The sequence below is a fragment of the Podarcis vaucheri genome, assembly GCF_965113315.1.
Source record: "Podarcis vaucheri genome assembly, chromosome: 16".
NCBI lineage: Eukaryota > Metazoa > Chordata > Lepidosauria > Squamata > Lacertidae > Podarcis > Podarcis vaucheri.
The window spans coordinates 33,015,823-33,043,196 of NC_138754.1; the positions used below are offsets into that span (position 1 = coordinate 33,015,823).

Below are 27,374 nucleotides of genomic sequence, written 5' to 3' on the forward strand. Positions count from 1 at the left end.
TAAACAATTCAAAAGCTGAGAGAGTCCAAATTCTGACAGTCTCCAGCTTTTGTGCTCTCCTGTGAAATTATGGCTGCCATCCTGCACATGCTTACCTGGGTCTTGCTGCATTCAATGGGTCTGTTACTTCTGGGTAGGCATGTGCAAGATTGCACTGTACAGTGGTTAAATGCTCCACATCTCCTGCCATCCCTCTTGACCCTACATTTCCTGCCACTGGGCATTTGGGGTGGGTGGGGTGGAATGGAGTACAGTGGTACCTCAGGTTACATACGCTTCAGGTTACAGACTCCGCTAACCCAGAAATAGTGCTTCAGGTTAAGAACTTTGCTCCAGGATGAGAACAGAAATCATGCTCCGGCGGCACGGCGGCAGCAGGAGGCCCCATTAGCTAAAGTGGTGCTTCAGGTTAAGAACAGTTTCAGATTAACAACGGACCTCTGGAACGAATTAAGTACTTAACCCGAGGTACCACTGTATCTCAGAAAAGGGCAAGGCTAGCTGGCTGGAACACTGAACAAGAACATTTCACACCATCATTTTGTGGCATCCTGTGTTGTTTTATATTGCACACTCATTGAGGTTAGCAATTTGTACCTGAATCTAAATTTAACCTATTTATTAATGGATGGGTTGATTAAAATCCAGGGGAGTAGCCATTTGGATGGGCTGACTGCTCTGTATCTTTGTGTAAACAAGTATGGACTAATTTCAATGTTTTCTGTAGAACTGCACTGCTCTTGTGACCTTTGCTGACATGCTTCCTGACAGTGTCAGGAACGTTCAGTTTGACTGAGCACTATGCGTTGCACCACAGGGGTGGGTTGGTGACCAAGCTCCCCCCTCCATTTATTTCTTTTCATCTGTGTTTCAACCTCCTTCAAAACTAAGAGCTCCATGCAACTCCTTCAAGGTCTTAATTATCCTTCAAGGACTACAGTTATAAAATCAGGGCAGGAAATGCTGGAGGAATATGATGTGTTGAGCCTCAGCCTAATTACAAAGCATTGTACCTGTTCCTGGGTAAGGTTGCCTCACGTTTTGGAAGCCTTCTTTTCCTCCTCTGCTTCTTCATGGCAACACACTAAAACAACACACTAAAACAAATCACGTTCTCTAATCAAACAATAACAATGAAGTCAACTGGGACCCTTCTTATCCCCCCCTCCTCCTTTTGCAATTTTAACTTGGTCACTTGGACAGTCATAATGCTTAGGTAGGATTCAATTGCATACTGGCAAATTCAGATTGCAGAATTGTAGTTGATTGGGAAGTCTTTAGGGGAATATTTGCCTTGCATTACAGAAGGTCTTAGGTTCAATCGCCTACATCTCCAGGTAGGCTTAGGAGAGATTCCCCATCTGAAATCCTGGAAAGCGCCTGCCAGTCAGTGTAGTAGACAGTGCTGAGATAGATGAACCAATGGTCTGACTTGGTATAAGGCAGATTCCTATGCTCCTAAAAAACCTGCTTCCCCCCAAAATTGGACTTTTTGAGATAAGGAAAGTGACAAGAAAATGCACTGGAAAGTGTGGGATAAAGCTTGTTTTGATGCAGTGTCATCTAACCTCCCCACAAACGAACTGGAACAAATGCCCAATAAACAGTCAACGTTGTCTGATCTCCCTGCAAACAAATCAGGATGACACTCAATAAATAGGTCATCTGGAAGCACCCCTTGTTGCTGAAGGATGTCTAAAATTGTTCGCAATAATATTTCTTTGTAAAAACAAAAACAAAAACACCAAAAAACCCTAAAACAACATTTCTCTAAGTAATTGAGCCTGTGCTCTTGAATCAGACATTCTATGCTAATTTGGAGTCCTGTCTTATCACATTACATACATGCAACTGGGGCCCCCGTTACACCGAGAGCAACAAAATAGCTACACTCGGCATTATTAATGAAGTAGATGGATTAATTTCCTATTTATGAGAAGCTAACCAACTGGCTAGCTTGCTGACAGCACTATTAATGATCCTTAATGCCCCACAGGCGGTAATGGGTCCCACTGGGAGATGCAGAAACTCTGCAATTTGTATTGAGGATTTAGACATAACAAAAAAAAGGGGGGGAGGAAAGGAAAAGAAAGCACTCTTGGGAGCAGGCAGTTGATCAGCGGGCGCCCCAGCGGAACACAGCAGACAAATAATAAATGACAGCCTTGCGATTAAATCAAACCTTCTACTTTAAGTGTTAAAGTGTCTGACTGTCACTAACAATCTAGAGCTTGTTAAAGCCTCCCGAGGCCCCCAGGAACAAAGGCAGTGAGCTGGAAGGTAAAGAGAGAGAGAGGGGGGGGGGGAAGAAATGAGGCAGCAGCAGTAGCAGGAGGGACCCTACTGTCTTGACAAGTGAAACTGCTTTAAATAGCAGAAATGTGGGGAGCAACAGACACCGCCTTACCCTGGATTTAAAGGCAACAGCAACCTGGGAAGCAAGGACCTGGCTATCTAGCTTGCTAGGGCATAACTGCGAGCATCTTTAGTCATCAGCAACCCATCTTTAAAGCTTCATCTGTGCAAGCTGATAAACAGTGTGTGTGTTTTTTTTTTATAAAAAAGAAGCTGAAATGACAATGGATTTTTTTAAAAAAAAATTACTAGAGGGCTGTGGCTGTTCTGATTGAGTAAGCAGTTTGTGTTATTGGGTCTATTGACCATAAACAACATGCAGATTGTGCCTTTTAAAAGAAGGGTACAACAAAATTCAGGATCAAAAATACAGGCAATTTTTACTTGGATCCTCCCTTTAACAACTGTGTTCTAGGACTACAGAAAGGAACCTACCCATATGTTCCTGAAATTTTAGGGTTGGAGTTTGTCAGTAAAACTGAAACATAAAATTCACATGAGTCCCTCAATTGTAAAAGAAAAGACTGGGGAGATAAACGGCTGCAACCATTTAAACTCAGTAAGCGAGAGTCAGTCAACTTATGAGAAGAAGCTCCTCCAAGTAACATTTTATTCTGGATGAGAGGTAGAAACACAGTAAACTCCCAGAAAGGCTGGAATCTGTGCTTCTTCTTCTCATAAGAGATTTATATAGAGCGCTCCCTTCATCATGTCCACTCCCCCCATGTACAAAGTTCCTTTGCAATTTTGTGACCACTTCTTAGTTCCTTCTCATTTGCCTTTAAAACACTCCAATAAGTACCTCCTTCTTTTAAGCTTACTTCTTGAAAGGCATGACTCCTTTTTCATCTTAAAAATGACCAGAGCTTGGAAAGTCCCTTTTAGGCCAATCAGAAGGTCGGGGGTTCGAATCCCCGCGACGGGGTGAGCTCCCGTTGCTCGGTCCCTGCTCCTGCCAACCTAGCAGTTCGAAAGCACGTCAAAGTGCAAGTAGATAAATAGGTACCACTCCGGTGGGAAGGTAAACGGTGTTTCCGTGTGCTGCTCTGGTTCGCCAGAAGCAGTTTAGTCATGCTGGCCACATGACCCAGAAGCTGTACGCTGGTTCCCTCGGCCAATAAAGCGAGATGAGCACCACAACCCCAGTCGGCTACGACTGGACCTAATGGTCAGGGGTCCCTTTACCTTTACCTAGTTCCAGTTTAATTTCAACATTTCCACAAAATTCCACAACTAATTCCCGTTCACATTCGTCCATTTACGAAACAAACTAGTTGGGTTTGCAACAAAATTCAAGTTCCTCCAAATAATTCTCGGCAATCCTCTCCTCCCCACATAATAGAATATTATAAACTGCTGTGCTGAAGTATAAAATATTCCAGTCAACCCTTTCTGACAATCCCCTCCTCCCAAGGCTGCTGGTGGGCACTGCTGACACCTTAAAACTTGGATATTATTTCCAGCCAGGGTGAGACTTGTAGTTTCTTATGCCTCAAGGTCCAATTCAAAACTTAGTCGCTGGGAAGAAGCAGGAATTGGTGAGAAGGATTTGGCTTCTCTGAGTTTTCTTGGAAAAAAGTTTGAGAAAACCAAACCAAACACCAGCAAGCTTTCCCCCCTGAGAACATTAAGAAAACACAAGTTTATTTTGCGGAGAGCTGGGCTGGGGTGTTATGAAACTGTACAGTCCCAAGATGGTTGTACCTTGTGCTTTGTTTTTGTTTCCCCCCCTGAACTGCTGTAAGTCTCCTTGATAGCCTTATCTTGAACATTAGCTTGATATGGTGCATATAATTTGTGGTTGCCCTGTAAAAGACAGGAACTTCAGGATACGTTTCAACCAGCTAACACAAGGAACATAAAAATATGTCCTTATCAAATCGTGTCTCATAACATCAGGGTGTTCCAGGAACAGGATACATGCAATAAAGAGAGTTAGGATCAAACAGTATTTCTGTTTTCCTTTCCACAGACGTCCAAAAATATACAACATCCTTAAAAGGAGGCAGTCTTTCCCCACTTTTTATACCCGCTTACAATTTAATCAGGAAAAGATTTTCTTTTGGGGGGTGGAGGGGGTGTCAATATGCTTTGAAATACCCTGATTTATTTATTTATTTGCACAGTGAGGAAGCAATAGCTTGCTTGTTTTGCTTGCCTGAAAATCATAATGTTGCACACATTTACTCTCTAATTAACATCACTGTACACACAGCTGGCAAGACCCACAGTTTTTGAGAATTGCAAATCAACTCTGAACTAGGAGGCTTGCTGGGGTTGGGTAAGACTTGGGTTATTCTGCCTACATAGCATCCTGGAGAAATGCTGGCCAGAAAGCCACCTACTTTGGACCAGTTCTGAATATCTAATACTTGGTGATAATCTTTTGTGTGTGAGAGAGATTTGCCATAAAAGGCAGAGCATGGATGGACTTGCCTTGTTCAGATAAGAATTGGACCATCCAGTTTTCAATTCTATTTTTGGCTTCATGTCAGTTGTGGCACTAAGCATCTCCCCAGAATTGGAGGGCGAGTCTATTTAGCTGATCAATGGTTGCTGTTTCTTAAAGTTTCCAACAAGGCCAATGTTGCGGATTGGCACTATCAGGCGCCTGCTGAGACCCCCCCCTGCCAATTCTAGGAGCCTCCACCTCCTCGCTTCTGTTGCCTGTTCATCTGTCCTCCCCAAACAAGCAAGAAGAGGAGCGAGGAAAGGTGGAAAGCAGCACCTCCATCTGGGAGGTGGTATAGTTTGGGGCCAGAGGGGCCAGAGGGAGAGGCAAACAAATGTTCAGTGGGAGTACAGCAAGGAGGGGAAGAAGATGAGGCCACCTGGAGGACCATACTGAGAGCACCTTGTCCAATCCCACCCCCAAATCTGGATTTGTAGTTTTAGCAGGGGATTCTGATGAAAACCCCTGGGAAAAGGAACAAACAAAGGACCTCCACTATCAACATCCTACTGCTATACATGCATGGAAGGACACAGCATGAATCACTCTTTTATTCAGTGGTATATTTGCTCCGCCTTTTTCTGATAAAGTGCTGAAGACAATAAACAACAAGGTGGGAATAAATATGTTGTCAGGACCAATGACAGGAATTGCAGAAGTCTGGATATTTGTTAATCCTCTTTTAGTTGAGGAAATTGGTGAAACTGACTAATTTCATTTGGATAAAGCAAGGAGTATCTTCTAATTAAAATAGTTTAGATGTATTCGAAATGGAGCAATAATTATTTTAGTGGTACAGATAATATAGAAGCATTTCTTGCTCCTTAAATTATGAATGTGTGTTAAAAGTATAATTTATGTGACTTAGGAGTGTGCGTGTGTGTTTTAAGTGCACCATCTCTGTTGAGATCTATGGGTTTTTTTGCAGTTTTATGTCTACGTGAATAAAATAAATGCAAATAATAGAGTTGCAAGGTTTAATTGATTATATTAATCAAGGCATCCTAATTAATTCAGCAGCATTTCCACACAGGTATTCATTAATACTGCAGATGGGAAGTACCTTGCTAAAAGAGGCATTCCTCCTTCTTTTCTAAATAGGAGGGAACGCCTCCTCTAGAATTATACCTATTGCAACATGTATGCGAAATACTTCTTTTCACTTCAAAATGATTTGTTTAAATGTAATATATTTATTACAAACACAACGTATAAAACCAACGTATAAAAACAGGTGTTACAGGGTATGACTGATTTACCTGCATATGAGTAAAATATTCGAGTTTAAGCAAATTTAACTGATTAATCAAATTAAACTCATATGATGCTCCAATGACAGTGCTAATTGCTCCCACTAATTCCGAAGTTCAGAGGTGAGTGCCAGTATTTGGATAGCCAAATCAACAAGATGGAGGCATCAGCAGGTGTGGGGCAGTCCCAAAATTTGCAGCAGATCAAAGTATATTTAAGGGAAAAGCTGGCTGTGCAGAAGAGACTCAAAACAGCTCAACAAGGACTGAACATCCTCAGTGGCCACAAAATGAATGACTAGTGGAAGAAAAGTAGAAACCTAGGCAGGACGGGGAATGCAATGGAGTATCTGTGTGGGGGAAGCCACACTTTACATGGAAAGGTTTTGTTGTAGGTCCCACTTGCAACAATAATGTTTGTCCTGGCAAAAAGTCTCAGTGGTAGACAATTCACTTCACATGCAGAAGGTCTCAGATTCAATCCCAAGCACCTCCAGGTAGTGATGGGAATGTCCCCTGTGGCCACTCAGTGTAGAAAATACTGATCTGGATTAATGCTCTGACTCAGTAGAAGGCAGCTTTTGATATTCCTAAATACACCCACACATCACTACATCAGAAAAATGCTGCAATAGGAAAACCTACTTTCATTTAGGGCAGGCATGTCCAAAGTCCATTTCGGGGGGCCTAATCCAGCCTACCGGTCGGTTTAATCCGGCCCCTGCAGCAGTTTATTTGCTGGGGTAAAATCCTTAAAAAAGCTCAACAACTAAAAAAAATGTTAACAACTTTGGCTGGCCCTTTGGTCGGCCCTCATGGCCCTTCACTTCATCAAATCTGACCCTCTGATTTAGGGACAGTGGCAGTGTTCAATGCCTGGATAGGGCTGGGAGAGAGCCTTGCCTGAAACCCCAGAGAGACACTGCCAATCTGTGTAGATGACACTGAGCTTGATGGACCAATGGACTCTTACTCAGTATAAAACAGCTTCCTCTGTTCTGAGAAGACAAGGACAGTTTTCTTTGGGACAGTCCAGCATCCCCAAAGTGAGGACTCAACCACGCACAATTTATAACCCATGCCTATGCCACTCTAACCCCTGCAAATTGGGGGGAGCATTCCGCTCTAAGCACACACTATGTACAGGTGCCCAGCGCCCTAAACACAATATGTGCCCATGCATCAAAGTCTTAGTCATTTAATCTCTCTTCGTTGTATAACATCCGTAGGAAATTATACCCCGAGCCCTGTCTGCTTGATCACATTCTGCCTCCTTTGCCCTCCCCCATCCTCTTCAAGTCAGTGCAGAAGGGAAAAATAATAGTGACAGGCCCCTTGGGAGAGCCAAGAGGCCTGAGCAAAGTGCAGTGGGGAAACAAACGCGCCTGCTCACTCATCACATTTAGCATTCGTTCTGCCACTTGCTGTCAAATTAAAACGCGGCCAACAACTCATTTCTCCTGCTCTCGCAGTTACAAATTAGTCCATTAAGCTGTCTGCAGCAAGCCTTTTTTCCTCTTCCCAGTAATGGCCTCCGAGAATTCCTTCATAATCGCCAAGTTCTCCTGGGATGCCCATGGAAAGCAGATGGGGTGGCTGCCGGGTAATACACGGCACTTTTTAATGACACAACATGCTGCGATTCTCCCCCCCTCTCCCTCTCTCTCCTACCCCCGCCTCCCATATCCCTGTTACTCTGCCACATGCACATGCATGCACCTGTCTCAGTACATGCCATTTCGTTTACCAGGACGAATATGAATTTAAGGGAGGGTTGGTATTGTGATGGGTGGGTGGGTAGATAGGTAGGTGGGAGAATGACAAAAAATACATAGGCAGAAAAAATATAAGAGGAATGAGAACATTTTAAACTGATTTTAGAAAGGAGGAAGATGCTGGAATCACATTTTTACTTATGTAGTAGTAGAAACGTCAGCAGAGACCTGCATTTCTCTGCAATCAGGCTGTGGCTCAATCAATCCCCAACTAGGAGAGATCCCTGCTTGAAACCCTGGGGAGCTGCTGCCAGTTGATACCAAGCTAGATGGATCCAAAGTCTGACTCAGCAGCTTTTTATTTATTATAACCCTTGCTTGATGAATGAAAAGTCTTCATTTCTGGACCACAGTGCTTGGAGTTGCAACCTTCTTGGTTGCACTGAGATGCACAGAAGCATGTAATAGAATTCAGCACGGCTCCCAGCAAGGATATTCCTTTGAAAGGAAGAAAAATCCATTAAGAAAATTTGAGGCAGTAACATTCTCCAGTTGCTGAAGAAGTATAGAATGAGTTTCAATCCTGCATCATGGTTTCAGTTGTCTCTACACAAATGCACAGAGTATGGGAAACAAAAAAGATGAACTGGAGCTTTTAATACAGGATGGCAAATACAACCTGGTAGGCATTACAGAAACCTGGTAGGATGAGGCTCATGACTGGAATGTAGGAATTGAGGGGTATAACCTGTGCAAAAGGAATAGATGAAACAGGAAGGGAGGCGGAGTAGCGTTATATATAAAGGATGTGTACACTTGTAAAGAAATCCATACCCTGGAACATGAAAAGCAGATTGAGAGTGTATGAGTAAAAATTGTAGGAGAGAGAAACAACAGTGACTTTACTGTGGCTGTCTGCTATAGACCACCAAGCTAGACTGAAGACTGGATGATGCCTTACTAGAGTAGAGATTACCAAATATTCAAAAAGGAGAGAAATAGTAATCATGGGGGACTTCAAAACGACCTTAACAGATTGGAGAACTGGGTGCAAACAAACAAAATGAATTTCATTAGGGACAAATGTAAGGTTCTGCACTTAGGCAGGAAGAACCAGATGCACAAATATAGGATGGGAGACATCTGGCTTACTAGCAGTACATATGGAAAGGTTCTAGGGGTCTTAGTGGACCACAAACTTAACATAAGTCAACAGTGTGATGCAGCAGCAAAAAAAGGTAACGCTATTCTAGGCTGCATCAACAGAAGTATAGTGTCCAGGTCAAGGGAAGTAATAGTACCATTCTATTCTGCCTTAGTCAGAGCACACTTGGAATACTGTGTCCAATTCTGGGCACCACAATTTAAGAAGGATGTTGATAAGCTGGAACATGTGCAGAGGAGGGTAACCAAAATGATTAAGGGTCTGCAAACTAAGCCTTATGAGGAGCGCTTGAAGGAGCTGGGTATGTTTAGCCTGGAAAAGAGGAGTCTGAGAAGAGATGTGATAGCTATCTTCAATTATCTTAAGGGCTGTCACACTGAGGAGGGAGCATGCTTGTTTTCTCCTGCTCTGGAGGGTAGGACTTGAACTAATGGCTTCAAGTTGCAAGAAAGGAAATTCCGACTAAAGATTCGGAAAAACTTTATGACAATAAGCGCTGTCCAGCAGTGGAACAGACTCCCACAAGAGGTGGTGGCCTCTCCTTCCTTAGAGGTTTTTAAACAGAGGTTGGAAAGCCATCTGTTATGGATGCTTTAGATGAGATTCCTGCATTGCAGGGGGTTGGACTAGATGACCATTGGGTCCCTTCCAACTCTATGATTCTATGATCATTTGGAGAATTGTGTTATTGTTTACATGTGCTGTATTGTTTGGGAAAGTGCAATGTTGCTCACATAGCCTGTCTACATGTTTATATTAATATAATTCTTAACTCCTGTGACTTTGTTTTTTTGTTTTGTTACTGACTCAGTATGTGGGAGCTTCCTATTTCCCAAAGATATCCTCTTTATTCAGTTCACAAATCAAACTGCACCCCCTCCAGCCTCTGTTCTTTTGCCAGCACTGGTCCTTCTGGAAGATTATTGTTTGCGGCAGAGTAAGTTGCTTAATGCTGGATCCTCTTGTCTTAAGAGATGGCCCAAAGATCCAAAAAGGCTTGCCACAGAAAAGATCTGCCTTACATGCACAGCTGAGAGCAGGTTTCTTTGCTCTCTTTTACACAAAGCACCTTAGAATACAACGGGGAGTGTAAGAGAGGGACATATTAAATACTACTGCTACTACTACTATTAACAATCCTCTGGAGTGCATTATATACATTGTCTTATTGTAATTTGTGCAAAATAATAAATTGCATGGAAATTGGCTTAATTTGAATAATTTATGCATTTTGCAGCATTTCATACCTTCCATCATTTCACAGTTGAAAATAGGGACATATCTGTAATACCACTATTCTCCTACCAAAGATCATTGTCAGAGCTCCTGCTTATTATGCATTACTGAAGGCTATGCTGTCTCTTGTATTTGCTGTATTTATAGCCCATCTTCCACTGATTTAAAAGCCAAGGCACTGTTTGTTATTCTGACTAAACATAATGGCCTGATAACATGCTATCACCATTCAAAATATACCTCAACATCTGCAATATGTGACATGGCAAGCGGCACACGGCGCCTTTGTGTTCATGGGTGTGCATTTATTTTATATGTATGTACAGAAGAAACAAGTTTCCCCTCACTCCAGCAGATACTTAACTTTTAGAAACCCTGGAGAGGGAGCTGGCTCCTGAGAAAGGGGCACTGCAATGTCTTAAAAGAAAAAGAAAACGTTCATAGCACAAATTTGGCTACACAATCTTTTTGGGGCCCATGAGCTACAACAGAATGCTACTTTCAGGCCTAATACCAGCAGAGGGAGGGGAGCTTGCTGGTGCAAGGGAAGATCTCTGTGCATAGGTGCCAATCCCCTGGCATCCTGGGTGCCCGAGTACCCAAAGAACTCCCCATGAAGGGGCCAGGCACCCACAAATTTTGGTGTCAGGGCCATGCACGCTGCATGGCACCCAGCACTCACCCACGGTCACAGGCCTAAGTTGGCACTTCTGCCTCTGTGTGCACCTGGGCATCTGTGTGCACCATGCTGGTGACCCCTGTACTGATTTATATGTATAGATGCAAACTGAAGCTGAGTTTTAGAGGGAAGATTACTGTGTAAGCTCTCTCTCTGGTGGTGGAGCAGGTAAGAGATCCAGGGCTTGATGTAAAAGACATCCGCTGAACTTTCCCCTGCCTGCTGTCTTCCTCCACACCCTTTCCCCCCATATTGTTTTTCTTCAGGTTATTTGAATCTTGGTGCTGGGGAGGAGGAGGAGGAGGAAGAGATTAATCTAATTCAGTGTTCTGCTCTCACAGTGGTCAACCAGAATACTGTGGAAAACTTGCAAACATGTATTGAGCCTGGAAGAGGAAGATGATGGTAACCAGCCTGGGGAGGGCCTCTGCAGAGACAAAGCAGCAGTCAGCAGAAGCATTTAGCATCCCACCCGTCTGCATACCTTCCAACATTTCTCCGATGAAAATAGGGACGTCCCATTCCATAATGATAATTTTACTATTTATACCCCATACATCTTACTAGGTTGCCCCAGCCACTCTGGGCAGCTTCCAACATATATTAAAAACATAACTGAACATTAAACATTAAAAAATAAACTTCCCTATACAGGATTGCCTTCAGACGGCTCAGGGGTCAGATAACTCCATACCCTCCAACATTTCTCCAGTGAAAATAGGTGCGTCCTAAGGAAAAGTGGGACGTTCAAGGATCAAATCAGAAGCCAGGATGGCTTCTCTAAATCAGGGACGTCCCTGGAAAACAGGGACACTTGGAGGGTCTGCGTCTGTGCTACTCGGTCTGAAATTGTCCCCACCCTACTGCTTTATAACTCTTCAGCTGTGAGCCACTTTCAAAGAAATGGGGTGCTACTGTGATGTGCATTTTAGCCTTTGACAGGCTGCATTTGAACTTCCCACTGCTAGGGCAAATGGGACGATAATGCCTCCCTATATAGATATAAAAGGAGGAAGGTGGTGGTGTGGGAAGTCTTGGTGCACGAAATAGAAGCCAATTTGCTACTGGCCAAGTCAGTTTGAAGACCTGGAATGCTTCCCTGCCTCTCCACCCCCACTTTCCCACCTGCATAGCAAGTCCAACAAGTTAGAACAACCCCAGCTTCTGCCTTCTTCGTTCCCTCTCTTAAAAACCCCAAGTTGGGCTTGGCGGCTGTCCTGCGCGACTCAGCTCAGGCTTGCTTTTGAGTGACAGGCGTGCCATGCTAACACTTTCCTGGTGAACAGCCAAGAGTTTTCATGGAACTCATTCCTAGACAGGCCGTGCTAAGGCTGTTTTCATGGCTATACACACGAAAGGCGAGTTATAAAAGGAAAGCGGGAGGGAGGGAAAGTTTACAGTCCCACTGTTACTTGTAAAGAATGCAGAGTGTGCCAAAGGGCAGGAGTGGGGTTGGGCTGTGGTGTGTTCCATTAAAACTGTGCACGCATGCACACACCAAGTGGAGAAAATCCAGGTCCACACAATTAAAGTGGGGAGGGATTGGTTGTCTCTGGCCAAGATGGAAAGACAGAGGCAGGATTTTAAAAAAAAATATAAAAAGGCTAGGTGGCTCAGGATTCAAATTCCTATATCCTTTTTAAAAAAGAGGTAGGGGTGTGTGTGTCCACATTTTACCCTTCTGGGAAGGGTAAAACAGAGATGGCAGTGTGCATTTACACAGTATTCCTACATGAAATTATTTATTATTCTGACAAGAAAATAGGCAGTTTCCTTGTAAAGGTAGATGATTCCTCAGACAGTAATTCCTACTGGGAGAGCGCAGAAAATACCCAGACTCTTCAAGGAATAATACAGACCTCTCCATCTTTGGCTCTTGCAGCCCTGGCACAGCTCATTTAGCCTTTCCCTCAAGACATAAAAATGCCTTTCTTGAATAAGAACAGGCTGCTTGGGGCCCATCAAGAAGTCACATTGGTCTGTGATTCCTAACCTTTGACACTAGTTCTTTTTGGAGCAATGGTGGCTGCTCCAACTTTCACTTAATATTAGGAATGCTTATAAAACCCTCCCCATTGGAAGTTTTCCCCAATATGCTATTGTTCCACTGAAACAAGCCACACAAACAATCTGGGACATCTTTTGATTCCTTCCATGCATCTTGCAACGAGTCAGACTACCAGCAGCGACTCGGACATGAAAAGGAGACAGCAGAGGCAGTAGCAGTACTAACCATAGGAACCCCAGATCTGGGTATTGGACACTGTCCCACAATCCAGGCCAGTGTGAGGATGAATGAGCCATCCTTACAACATTCTCAACATCCAAGCTAGCTGTCTGTTGGTTATTTTAATCTAAACAATGACACTAGATTAGGTTGTGCAGCTATGAAGATTACCGTATTTTTCGCTCTATAACACGCACCTGACCGTAACACGCACATCGTTTTTAGAGGAGGAAAACAAGGGAAAAAACATTCTGAATGAAACAGTGGACATATCATTTTTGTGCTTCATGCTGTGGCCACAGACATGTGATCTGATGGTGAATTTGGGGTGACCCAATGCAAAAATCCTGAGAATCCCTGTGGATCCATGCTTTGTAACCACGTTTTTGCACCATTGCAGCCCCAGGCAACAGTGGGTGCGTGATTTTTGGGGGGCAGGCTGTAGCCATGGACATGCTATGTGCTCTGATGGTGACTTTTGGCTGACCCAATGCAAAGATCCTGAGGATCCATGTGGACCCATGCTTTTTAACCACATTTTTGCACCATTGCAGCCCCAGGCAACAGTGGGTGCGTTATTTTTGGGGGGCAGGCTGTAGCCATGGACATGCTATGTGCTCTGATGGTGAATTTTGGCTGACCCAATGCAAAGATCCTGAGGATCCATGTGGACCCATGCTTTTTAACCACATTTTTGCACCATTGCAGCCCCAGGCAACAGTGGGTGTGTGATTTTGGGGGGGCAGGCTGTAGCCATGGACATGCTATGTGCTCTGATGGTGAATTTGGGGTGACCCAATGCAAAGATCCTGAGGATCCATGTGGACCCATGCTTTTTAACCACATTTTTGCACCATTGCAGCCCCAGGCAACAGTGGGTGTGTGATTGGGGGGGCAGGCTGTAGCCATGGACATGCTATGTGCTCTGATGGTGAATTTGGGGTGACCCAATGCAAAGATCCTGAGGATCCATGTGGATCCATGCTTTGTAACCACATTTTAAGTGGGAAGGGAAGGAAAAACACAGAAGGGACAAGGAGAGGGGTGTGCAGAGAAGCAGCTGGCTAAGAATGCAGGAGAGGGCTATAACGTGAGGAAAGGAAGGCAAAAGTTTCCCCCCACCCACACAAGCCAGCCAGCACGTGCTCTCTCTCTCTCTCTCCCTCCCACCTGCATGTTTTCCGGCTGCCTGATATTTATTTTTTTTAATTGCCTTGACAGAAGAAAGCATTTTAACTGCATTAAGAACTCTTTAGCAGCGAAACCTAAGCTTTGCCATCCCTTAAGAGGTACAGACACTGTAATCTTCCAGATCGCATGAATTTACAGGCAAAACACTGTTTAAGGATTTCATCCTTTTAAATGGAAGAAAGCATATTTGAATGCTGTGTGTCCTCAAAAACAAAAAGCAGGAAGTCAAATCAGAATTTTAAGCTGAACCTGTAATCTCTCTTCCCTTCACAAACATTGTTCCCTCCGGAGCATGGAGAGGAGTTAGAAGGACGCTCTGCTTGCCTGGAGGGGAGGGGTTTTCCCTGCTCTTTGTTCCGTTTCAGCAAACACAGCAAGGAAACAGAGGAGGGTGGGCAGTAAGACCCTGAGGCAGAATGCAGGAACGCACCCACTTCCTCTTTTCAGGTTTCCCTTCTCCGTGAAGCCCGATTTGATTTTTGCCTCCACTCGCCGCCATTTGGCTCCAGGGACCACACATTCGCTCAATAACACGCACAGACATTTCACCTTACTCTTTAGGAGAAAAAATCTGCGTGTTATAGAGCGAAATTTACGGTCTTTATTAGAGAGAAATTCCAGTTATTTATTTATTAGAGAGAAATTCCAGCTCTGAGGCATACTTCCAAGCAAATTTTAGGATTAGCACTTTACTTACAGTCTTCTGAAAATACTACGTCTCTCTGTGTATCTCTAATCAGGGATCACATGGCAAGTGTGATGATGCTGTGGCATGCCATAGCCAATAAGAGTTAGCTATCTGATGACATCACAAGGACAAATCAGAGTAGTAGCAATAAATTATACCCTCACCCTGAATGAACACTTTTTTTGCCACATTTTGCAGTCCCTACAATGAAATATCACCAAAATGAGTGGGTTTGTTTCAAATGGGATGAAAATTTTAGCATAAAAGAAAAGAAAAGAAGTTCCTCCCCATGCTAAATTTGGCTCAGCCTTTGTTTAGTGTGTGTGCATGCCTAGGACAGTTCAGCTGTTCTGTTAACAAATTACCCACTGATGGTAACCATTCCTTTTAGGTGAATAACATCATTTTTTTTACATGCAGTTGGTCAGGGCTGGCCAAATGTTTATGTAGGTCAGAACATTTTTTTGGAGGAGGTAGGTGGGTAAGTCATCTGTAAAACAGAAATAGCTGTAAGTAGAATATACTACGTATTACTTCCAAGTATGTAGATTGTAAATCATGACTGTAAAACCTAATGCTATAAAGAGTGAACTCTCGGCAGTTTGCAATTTCTAATCATTGAAGAGAAACGCCAAGGCATTTTCAGGCAGTGCATATGTGAGTAACTGCATTGTTTTAAAGAGCTGGCCTCTGGTTTCCATAAAGTTTTCAAAACCAATGTGTATCCATTCAGGACAAAAATGTGGACAGCATATTTTCCATTTCCCCCTCTCTCTCTTTTTAAAGTACATGTGGGGAGTGTGTCTGCGAAGTTGCAGCTCAGTAGTTCTCTGTCTGCGTTACTTGGAAACATGTCTCAATGGCTTCTTGAAATCCCTCTTACCCCCCTGCCCCCCTCCCCGTACCCCTGTCTGAAACTGATTTCTTTAATATGCAAATATTAAGAGAAAGGAAGCTTTATGTTTCCTCTTAGGATCCTTCACAATCCAGACACGATTAGGATGGAAAATTAAAACTCCGCTAGCAGTTTGCTGGCTCCCCTGAGCAACAGTCACTCTGTGATCATAACACTTTGCTTCCAGCTATGATATTCTAAAATTTGCATCTCTTTCACTTTGGGATTGTTTCATGTAAAAAAAAAAAAAAAAAAAGGTAAACAGAGCAGAGCCAGAACCCTTTCAAAACAACCATTTTGTCTTACAATCTGAGCTCTGTCTCTTTCTGAAGATGAAAAGTGAGGATGGGAAGGTGGGGTTTGCAATATACCAGAGCAAAAGAGGCACTCTTCAGATACTGCTTATTCCACTCTGAGGCCATTTCTGATGTAACATTTTGCATCTCTGTGACAGCTCCTGGAAGGATTCCCACAGGAGCAGACATGTGAACACATTCAATGGAAATGTGTCATCCATTCAATCTGCTGCTTCCAAAACCATCTTGCAAGCTGGATCATAGCAATCCAGCCTCCGTCTCACAGAAGGATCATCTTTTAACAAATTGAGGCCATGACCCATTCTAGCAAATGAGAGTTTTATGTGTGCATAAGCATGGGAAACTTTCCAAAAACCATCCTGGCAATGCAAACGCCTAAAGTAGGAGCTGACTTTTCAATATGCAGACAGTGAGAAATATCACACCTACAAGTGGGACCTACAACAAAATGTTGCAGTGGGGCATGTTCAGGTTTCCAACAAGCCAACCATATCCTTTTCCAGGACAGAGACATATAAGGAAGTTGTGTTATACCAAGTCAGACCACTGGTCCATCTAGCTCAGTAGGTTCTACTGGTAGTGGCTTGCCAACATTTCAGGTAGGATTTTCTCCCGGCCTTACCTGGAGATGCTGGGGACTGAATCTGGGGCCTTCTGCATGCCAAACAGATGCACTAGTCTTAGCTGCAGCCCTTCCCCTTTTCCTGCATTTAATTGCTCCCTCTATAGTAAATCTGTGTTGCATACCCATTAAGCATGCCCTAGTCCTGATTGGGCTGTTATGGACTATCCCACTTGAGGATGTTTTCCTCCTTAAAGGTTTGTTTTTTTTGGGGGGGGGGAGAGATATGTTTGAATATTTCGGATCTCATTGAACCTGCTGATACCTCCTCTCTCCTATATCTGGTTGGTGTCACACTAGCAGAATAAGGACCCATGCTTGGAGAATGGATTCATTAGGACTATATAAGATGTTACAGAAGTTTTATCTGTGGAAGCAGCAGTGGAACGTGATAGTAGAATCTTCTGTGTCCTTTCCATCTATCTCTGCTTTTTTGTGTCTGCAACACAGCTTGAGCCTTGAGGCTCCTTTGAAAGAAAGAAAGAAAGAAAGAAAGAAAGAAAGAAAGAAAGAAAGAAAGCTCAAGCAGTGAACCAAAACGGGGAAAGGCGGGGGGAACAAGAGAAGATTTAACAAGCTCCAAGCCATAGATTATAAGCCGCTGCTCAAAATTTATGGACGTTTGGATCTTTGCCATGCAGAACAGATTGGCAAGCTGATCAGAATCGCAGCAGGCTGCCTAATGAGTCCCACACAATTTTTCACCCCATATTTTTCCAATAAAAAAGCAGTTAAATACCAACCGCAGCCACAGCAGAGCCTGCCATCTGGCTCCTTTTTTCTCCAGCCATCATTAAAATGGTTCTTGGCAGTTTACACCTCGCTTCTTTCTTTTCTCTCTCTTCCCCCCTCCTTTTCTCTGTACAGATGTGGAACGAATTTTCTGACAACCCTTGGATGAAACAAGGGACTTTATTGAGCTTTACAGATTAACTGCCTAACTTCTGGGTCTAATTTTAAGTGTCTTTAGCACACCAGCGGCATCACTTTAAGTGAGCTAATTGTAAGGATGTGAGCCCATTGGCAACATTTGGGCAAGCCCAAGTGAATTTGGAAAATTAGCATTTAAAGGGGCTATGTAAACCAGTCCTAACATACTCAGAGAAGGCTGGTCCACAGTTTTTCATTCCAGGGGGATGATACACACACTTACTTTAGTCCATAGAATTCAAATTATAATACAATACAATATAAAAGAAATAATACAGATGTAATTAAAAATCAACGTGAATAGGAAATGTGACGGATGTGCCATCTCTTATCCACAAATCCACAGACATTCAGAAGCACCTGAGTGACGCTCAGTTTGGGAACTCTGGGTTTAGGTATTCATCTGTTTAGAGACATTTCCTTTCCTACGTCCAGGTTTCAACAGACTTTAAAAAAGAACCTGTGGAGGGAGACCCTGAGCCAGATGGACAAATGGTCAGACATTGGTCACATATGCAACATGCATTAAAGCACATTTGACACACCTTTAAAACACATAGGTAAAGGTAAAGGACCCCTGACAGTTAAGTCCAGTCACAGACAACTCTGGGGTTGTGGCGCTCATCTTGCTTTACTGGCCAAGGGAGCAGACGTTAGTCTGCAGACAGTTTTTCCGGGTCATGTGGCCATTTTAGTCTTTGCTTACCAAAAAATAAGCTGCCAGGTGTAGAAGGGGGGGGGGGAATGAAGGTGGGACTGCCAAATTTGGGGGCATCCAAATAAAATGGCCAAATTAAGTCTCATGAGTCCCAATGAGTTCCATATTTCAAGATTATTCTAATTTCTCATTATGAATATGTTTGTGTGTACATCATATGCACACTTTCCTGGGAGTATGTCACCATGCAATAATGGGACTTACTTCTGAGTAAACATGCATAGAAAGGTTCATACTACATGACATGTCCAACACCATATAGTTCTAACAAGGCTGCAAAAAGAGACCCATGTTTTTCTCCCCATGGTATTAACACAGTTCTTATACAGCATACAGGTACCACAAGGGAAACTGAAAAATAAAATACAGAAGCAAACAGAAAATTATGATATTAAAATCCATTAGGTCTCTGTCATTACCATGCATCAATGCTGGCTAAAATGGTACACTGTGTTTTGCCAATTTGACATTGCCATTCTTTTAGATAACAATGTCTGGAGGACTTTAGCCAAGATAAATGCACCCACCCACCTTTAGCACTGAACATGACTAGGCTGGTTATTGTAGGAGTCACTGAAAAAATAAACCCTGTTGTAGTCAGGTCATTTCCTTATATGATAGACTTTTTTAAAAAATCCAAATCTACTAAAGACTGGCCACTCATAGTGGTAAAACTCAAGATCCATGTTCGTTTGAGTCAACAAGGAAGACAACACAGGGATAGAGTGCTCACTGTGCACTACAGTTCTTCATCTATGAAATAGTGTGAGTAATAATAATATAAGAAGAGGCCTGCTGGATCAGGCCAAAGACCCATTTTGTCCTGCATCCTGTTCTCAACCAGATGCCCGTGGGAAGCCTGCGAGATGGGCTTGAGCTCAACAGAACTCTCCTCTCCCTACTCTCCCAAGATGGCTTCCCTTCAATCCTGAAATGCAAAACCCCCACAATAATGAGCTGAACACAAAGCCATCATATGGTAATAAAGAATATAAAATGTAACAATGAAAGAATCTAAAACAACCAATCCCAGCCATACCTTTAAAAACCCTCTATATAGCCAATTAAAATGCTATATGGGGCCACAGAATATTTAGCCGGAATAACTGTTGCATGACTCCCATTGGATTGTAGTCAACTAAGGGCACTTCCAGAGGACCTATTTATTGAGTGTTCATCCTGATTGGGTTGCAAGGAGATTAGGCAACATTCGTTATTTAACAAGCAAACATTCTGATTTGCTTGCAAGAAAGTTAGATGATGTGGTGCCAGTGAGTGTTATCACACACTTTGCAGTGAATTTCCTCACTACTTTTGGCATTGCAAGAAGATGGGTCTTTGGGTTTGTTGTGCAAGAACACCAAACCTACTTTAAATATGTGCCCCGAATTCACCAGTACAGTATGTGGCTGAATCCCACCGGAAAACAATGGCAGTCCAGAAGCACACTAAGTTTTCCTCAGAGTAAACCTACTGAATTTAGTCAACCTAAGTTAGTCACGTTCATCAATTTCAGTAGGTCTGCTTTGAATATGACCAACTTTTGATACAATACAGTCATTCTAGGTCAGGGGTCAGCAAACATTTTCAGCAGGGGGCTGGTCCACTGTCCCTCAGACCTTGTGGATGGCTGGACTATATTTTTTTTTGGAGGGAAAGAACGAATTCCTATGCCCCACAAATAACCCAGAGATGCATTTTAAATAAAAGCACACATTCTACTCATGTAAAAACACGCTGATACCCGGACCGTCAGCAGGCCGGATTGAGAAAGCAAATGGACTGGATCTGGCCCCCGGGCTTTAATTTGCCTACTCATGTTCTAGGTTGTGGCCTTTGGGTATAATAGTGCTTTTTTTTTCTTTAAAAAATGCTTAGGGGTACTCTCATTTTCTCACTTATATTGAAATACTGCCCCTCAATGAGGCCAAACTTAAGATTCATAAAATGTTTAGGGGTATGCATCCCGTCCCCCCCGTCTCCCGAAAAAAAGCACTGGGTATAATTTACTGTGTCTGCACTGCCTACTGAAAAAGCAAATTAAGAATGTGCACAACAGATATATGCCACACAAATCTGCCTGTTAAAACAAGTCTACAAATGTGTGAGGGTTTCCCCTCCCCTTGCTGTTACAAAATTCCTGCATGTATATAAAATCTTCTTGACTTTTGCACTCTTTTCCTATAAACATTTTTACAATATTCCATAACCTCAGGACAAACCGGCTAATAGGCCCATTGCAAAAGCTGGTAACAATCAAGTTTGGCTCCTCAACGTTTTTTCTTTTTCTTTTTGGCCCAGCAGGATGGCTAACTGGGCAGTAAAGCTACCCATCAGCCAGGATTGTCCCTGCCTTTGTCCTCCTGTGCTGGGACCCACTATGTTACCGAGATGTGGAAACAGATTCTGTGGCCAAGCAGCTAATCTGGGTGGGGGCAGAATTCTTAAGTTTCAAGCTGTATTGCCTTCAGCTATTTCGGAATATCCATATACAACCTCACCCCCTAAGAGTGCACGTTCTTTCTACCCTCCCCCTTTCTATCGTGCTCTCTACCAACCACAACATTTCGCTTTCTTAATGTGGTTAGGGAGTAAGACTACTACAAGGGAGGAAAGAAAACTGTCTGTTCTTAAATGGTTTCCATCCAATCACAATTACGTTGCCGGAAGGCGTTCCTTCCCACAATAGGGTTTGCGCGACTTGTTTGTGAGCTCTCATCCTACCCCCTTTGGTGGTTGCTCAGCCAACAAAGGGAGTGCAGAGATTACTGCGAACTTGACCGTGATCCAATTTTCATTGCGTTTATCTCTCTTTTTCTCTAAGAATTATTTCAGCCCCATGCTTGCTAGGCAGTGGTGGTGCATGCATACTGCAAAATAGCCCTTTCTTTTATAGACTCCAAAGGCCCTGGTTTTGCAACTTGGGGGCTTTTTAAGAAAGGAAAGAGTTTCATAACTGGAGCCAGGCCAAGAAGCACATTTCCCGTCCAGTACATTTGCCCCATGTGGCAAATCTGGTACAACCCCACGAAGAAGGAATGTTTGAGAGAAAGTGACAAAAAACAACAACCACATCCTTAAACAATAGCTGCCTGTTTCTGCAGCACCCCAAACTATACACAAGCAAAACAATGTACTGTACAAATACACACACCTGGCTATTAGGGTCCCTAAGCTTCATGTTATAGGGTCCCAGAGTTGCTCCTGGGTTTCAGCTAAGTTTATTTTTATTAGTTAGCACCACTGGGATTTGTAACTGCTGTGTTACCTTTATGGATTATCCAGGTACAGTAGTATCCAAAGTAAGTGCTGTTACATTATAGGACTGCAAGGGACCCTTAGCCCCTCATTGGTTTTCTAAATGGTTTACAACCTCATCGTAAATCTTTTGCTCTGAACTAAAAAATTACTGCACAAGGACCGACTCTAAAGTGTCTAAACCACACATTAATCCACACATAACAAACGACACTGCTGTGAGGATGCAACAGGCAAGAACATGCATCCTGAGAAGCCTTCCTGAGAAGACTATGTGCCTCCTGGTCCTGAGTCTGCAAGACAGTCCAACCTTTCAGCAGACTCATTAACTATCCAACAGAGGAGGGGCTTAATATGTCTGTGGCCATTGCTGCCTGGGCCCCTTCAGTCAGCCTAATCCCAACTATTCTGCAGATCTGTCCAGAAAACATACCTGTATAGAATTAACCTGCAGAAGAGGAAGAGTCAGGATTGCACCTCCTGGCTCTGCTATCCATGTCCATTGCTACTCCTCCAACAGCAGAAAGTTGGGTAAGAGAGAAAATGTGTGAGAGAAAATATCCCAAAGGTGCACTAGAAATGTTTTATTTGGCATCTAAAGGCTTGTGCATCCTAACCAGGAACAACTAGGATTAATTAAATTCAAAGAAGAGCTATTTTTTTAATATATACTTCTGAGACAGTCTAGAAGTCTATTTTGCTTCATCCTCCTCTTAACTGATTTGAACCAATTGTGTCTGAAGAAGAGTAGCAAGACCCAAAGTGTGGCAAAGTGCAGTAATAGAAATAAATTTTAGTACGGGTCAACATGTGGAATATACCCCATTTTCAGAGAAGTACAACCTGATCTCCATTACAGAGAATTGACTATTTTTCTTCTGGTGGGACAGAACTGGAAAGGACTGGAAAACCTGCATATATCTCACTGGAAACAGATAGTATGGACAATTGCTGTATCAAAACAAACAAACAAACAAACAAACAAACAAACAAACAAACAGACTACACATATTGAACAAGAGACATAGATGACTTCATTGAAGTTTGGCATCTCAGCTCCTGCTGGTGGGTTTTCTACAGACATCTGGTTGGGCACTGTGAGAACAGGATGCTGATCCAGCAGGCTCCTTTTATATTACTAGGAGTATTTGGCAAATTGTGGGTGAGAATCAGCACTTAGAAGTTGAAAGGAAGAGTAACAGAAGCAGACAAAACAAGAGAGCTAAGACCTCTTGTTTAGCTAAAATTGAGTGTGCAGCCCAAAATGCTATTGGAGCGATATGGCTGCCTGCAGCACTGCTCCTGGAACCTGCCACTACTCAAAAGAAGTGGGAAGAATGGAACTATACACACACAGAGAGAGAGACTGTTGCTGATCTCCTTCCTTTGTGCATATTTGATTGGTACCAACCCAATAACTGTAATAGCTGACAGCAGGGATGGGCATGATGGAGTGGAATAAGCAGAGGCCATCCATCTGATTTGGCAAATTAAGCCTCTGTGTCTTGCGGATGCCATGTGCATTTAGGTGCCAAATTTCAAATGCAGCAGAGTGACCTGACCTTCTGACCCTGACCCTTTGTCCCAGAAACTTGAATGGGGTCTCCAGTGCATTTCAGGCCTGAAGGAGAACAGCCAAATTTAGAGGGGTGTGTGTGTTATTTACGATGGAACATTTGTTTTCATCTATGTGGAAATCTAAGCAAAGCCTTTGTAAGCGTACAAAGAAATCAGTCTTGTTTCACGAAGGCTATTGCTATTTCTCCCCAACAGGTGTTTGGGCCCTTTTGTTAAAACGCTTTGGTTAATAGTAAGATCTCAAACCTAGTGAATGTCATTTAAAAACAGAACAGAACACATTCACAGTTCTACCAGTTGAACTATTTGGGGCTTGTAACCAACTTCCCCCCCACTCCACCCCAGTAAAAGCAAATGAGACCCCCTCCCCCTTTTTGCCACATATTTAATAACAGCCATGAACTGAGACTTCATATTACTAACACCTCAATGTTTTGTTTTATTCTCAAACCTCAAATGGTTTATAAGCGTCATATGAATAATTTACACCACACTTGTCAGAGAACGTGTGTGTGTGTGTGTGTTGACAGGGGGGAGGGAGACGACCACTTTTCTTCTATTTCCCCAAAGCACTTCTTTGAAAATGATTATTGTTAATTTATCCTTTAAAGCGGTTCCCCACCCACAACCATTTTTACACAGCAGGAAAAAAACCTCCTACCCCAAATTTACGACCAAATTCATGAGGCAAGAACACTTTCAATAGGGTTGACTAGCAAACTAAGCAATTTAAAACAGGGTGGCCGTGTGCCCCAATATATAGAGGAGACTCCTCTATTTGAATAAGTTATTTATTTGAAGAGTTGCGAGTACACGTGTGGCTGACAGCTGAGGAACCCAAAGAAGGGAGCAGGTGCTTTGAAGCTAGCCACCTACATTTCACCTGGACAGCAGTCTGAGCATGCACAGAAGTTGACTGGCTGCAGCCTTCTCCACTATGCTGAGATGCACTGAGTTTCTTCTTAAATTATAGTAACTCTTTCTAAATGTGCATCCTCTTTCTTCCTATGGTGCATTTCCTCTTCGAGGGCAGTGCATAAAAGGCCAAGGTATTTTAATAGGTAGACTGTTCCCGATGCTAATATGCCAAAAGTGTTGCTTTCTGCAAGGAGGCTAAGAAATAATAAAATATATCATATTAATTGACAAATACTGGTTCACATGTGAAGTGATATAAAGATGTACAGATCGATTTCGCCCTTGTGCAGATTGCTCTGCCTCAGCTTTCTCTAGAAAGTTGGGACTACAACTCCCACTACTCCTGAATATTACCTATGCTGTTGTAGCCCAACAACATCCAAAGGGCATAATGTTGGGGAAGGCTGCCTAACCAAACAATACATTTGGAGGAGTTTTCCATAAATGCTCTCTTGCAGATGAACATGGGTCATTTTCAGGTCACCACCTCTCTCTGTGGAACTATGAAATCCATTCTCCAGAGAGATCAACCCAGCCACTGTTTACAATATTATTTTATGGGATTAAAAACAGATGTGGATCAAGTGCCACTAACATGCAGGTGCAGCTACACTCTGCAGGTGAGGGCCTCCTGCAGAAACCATTTTATCAGGAGGTCCGTTCCACAATAGAGCGGCCTTCAGTGTTGTGGCAACTAAACTTTGGAATTCCTTCTTCCTTGAATATTAGGCAGGCAACATCACTGCTGTTGTTTTTGGGTGCCTATTGCAAAATTGTTTTATCACTTGTTGTTTGCTGCTCTGGGCTCCTTTGGGAGGAAAGATGCATGCATGCACAAACAAAAACAAACAAACAAACAAACAAACAAACAAACAAATAAATAAATAAATGTGTCAGGGGCTTTTTAGCTCATTTGACTCTTTTGGCTATCTATTTACTGATTCTGCATTTAGCTCACTCTTATTCTAAGGAGTTATGGATGGCATGCTGAGTATCTCCCTGGCCCCTGCTGGTTTGCCTGCACTGGATGCTGAGCCGAGAGGGCTGCAGAAGGCGCTGCAGCAATGATGAACAATGGAGGGGGGGCAAATTTTGGCATTGCACAGGGCGCCACTGACATTTTAAAGCCCAAAGTCTGCCACTGCACTCCCCTTCCTGAGACAAGATCGCTGAATTTAATCAGGGCTGAGTCTGCTCAGTGCTTTGACCAAAGACCAACTGGGGATTCTCATGTATGTGCATAGAATTCCATCATGGAGTTCCATCCATGGCCTGAATGACCACCCCCTGTATAGACTTGTAAGATCACCCAGATCATCTGGGGAAATTCTACTCATGGTACCGCACCCTGCAGAGTATCATAGGGCAGTTACCCGAAAGCATTTTCTGATGTTGCCCCTGTACTGTGGAATCCTCTTCCCTCTGCCATATGTGAAGCAGCAACCATCAGCTGCTTCAGATGTCTTCTGAAATCGTATCTTTTTTTGCCTAGGTTTTCCCTGACCTTGGAATCTGAAATGAAGTGCAGCAGGTCACGACCAAGGAGATAGGACTTCTTTCCTTGGTGGCACCCCAGCTATGGAACAGCCTTTCCCAGGGAGGCTTGCCTAGTACCATCACTGTGGTCTTTTTGCTGCTAAGTGAGAATCTTTCCTTTCACCCAGGTCTTTAAAAAACAACACAACACTTAGGCAGGTGGGGCTTCTCAGTTTCACTAACTCCAAGTAAAAAGAAAAAGAAAGCTCAAATAATATATATAGATCCAGCTGATATAGATAGATATAGCTAGCCAAAGGGTCAGTTTAGATTTTAAAAGGGTATCCTTAGCCTTTCAGAAACACCCTCAGTTTTCCTAGGTTAAAAAGGTTAGGCTTTTTATGTATGTTGGGGAAAAAGACTCAGCTGAAGGTTTCAGCTTTCAGTTCGGCTTAAACTCAGTAAAAGACAAGGATAGCTATAAACTGGTTGGGCAGGTGACTGACCAGGGGCGAGACCTTGGGGTCATAATGGATAGCTTGATGAAAGTGTTGACCCAGTGTGCAGCAGCTGTGAAAAAGGCAAATGCCATGCTAGGGATCATTAGGAAAGGGACTGAAAATAAAAACGTCAATATCACAATGCCATTATACAAATCTGTAGCGCAGTTGCACATGAAATACTGTGCACAATTCTGGTCACCTCACATCAAAAATGCCTGGCTAGCTCAGTCAGTAAAGCATGAGACTTTTAATCTCAGGGTTGTGGGTTCGGTTGGGCGCAGAATTTTTAGGGACGCGGGTGGCGCTGTGGTCTAAACCACTGAGCCTAGGGCTTGCTGATTGGGAGGTTAGCGGTTCGAATCCCCGCGATGGGGTGAGCTCCCGTTGTTCGGTCCCAGCTCCTGCCAACCTAGCAATTTGAAAGCACGTCAGAGTGCATGTAGATAAATAGGTACTGCTCCGGCGGGAAGGTAAATGGCGTTTCCGTGCACTGCTCTGGTTCGCCAGAAGTGGCTTAGTCATGCTGGCCACATGACCTGGAAAAGCTGTCTGCAGACAAACGTCGGCTCCCTCGGCTAGTAAAATGAGATGAGCGTTGCAACCCCAGAGCCGGTCACGACTGGACTTAACTGTCAGGGGTACTTTACCTTTTACACATCAAAAAGTATATTGTGGAGTTGGAAAAAGATTCAGAAATCCAAATGATCAAGGGGATAGAGAATGAGGAAAGGCTGCAGTGTTTGGGACTTTTAGAGAAAAGGCAAGTAAAAGGAGGTGGGACAAAAATATATAAAACTATGTAAAGCATGGCGAAAGCAGATAAAGATAGGTTCTTCTCTCTCTCTGCTAATTCTGGTACTTGGGGACATTCAATGAACCTGGATGTTGGAAGATTCAGGATAGTCAAAAGAAAATACTTCTTCCCACAGTTTATGGCTAAACAATGGAATTCACTCCCACAAGAGGCAGTGATGGCCACCAACTTGGATGGCTTTAAAAGAGGGATGGACAAAATCATGGAGGAGAAGGCTATCAGGAGCTACTAGCCATTATGACTATGCTCTGCTTCCAAGGTTGGAGATCATAATGCTTCTGAATACCAGTGGCTAGAAACAGTAGGAGGGAAGAGTGGTCTCATACTTGGGTCTTGCTTCTGGGCTTCCCAAAAGCATCTGGTTGGCCACTGTGAGAACAGAATGCT

At 43.2% G+C, this 27,374-nt stretch overlaps 1 protein-coding gene and 1 long non-coding RNA gene across 13 annotated transcripts in view; both read right to left on the reverse strand.

Annotated features, from left to right (window-relative positions):
* FBRSL1 (fibrosin like 1) overlaps positions 1 to 27,374 on the reverse strand; it is a 790,067-nt gene that overhangs the window by 224,259 nt on the left and 538,434 nt on the right. The gene's annotated exons all lie outside the window — the stretch shown is intronic.
* LOC309521185 lies at positions 13,250 to 14,168 on the reverse strand. Its single transcript, XR_014214538.1, has 3 exons — positions 13,993 to 14,168; positions 13,687 to 13,826; positions 13,250 to 13,518 (listed from the first exon to the last, which is right to left on the reverse strand). It is a non-coding gene; the product is annotated as an uncharacterized lncRNA (long non-coding RNA).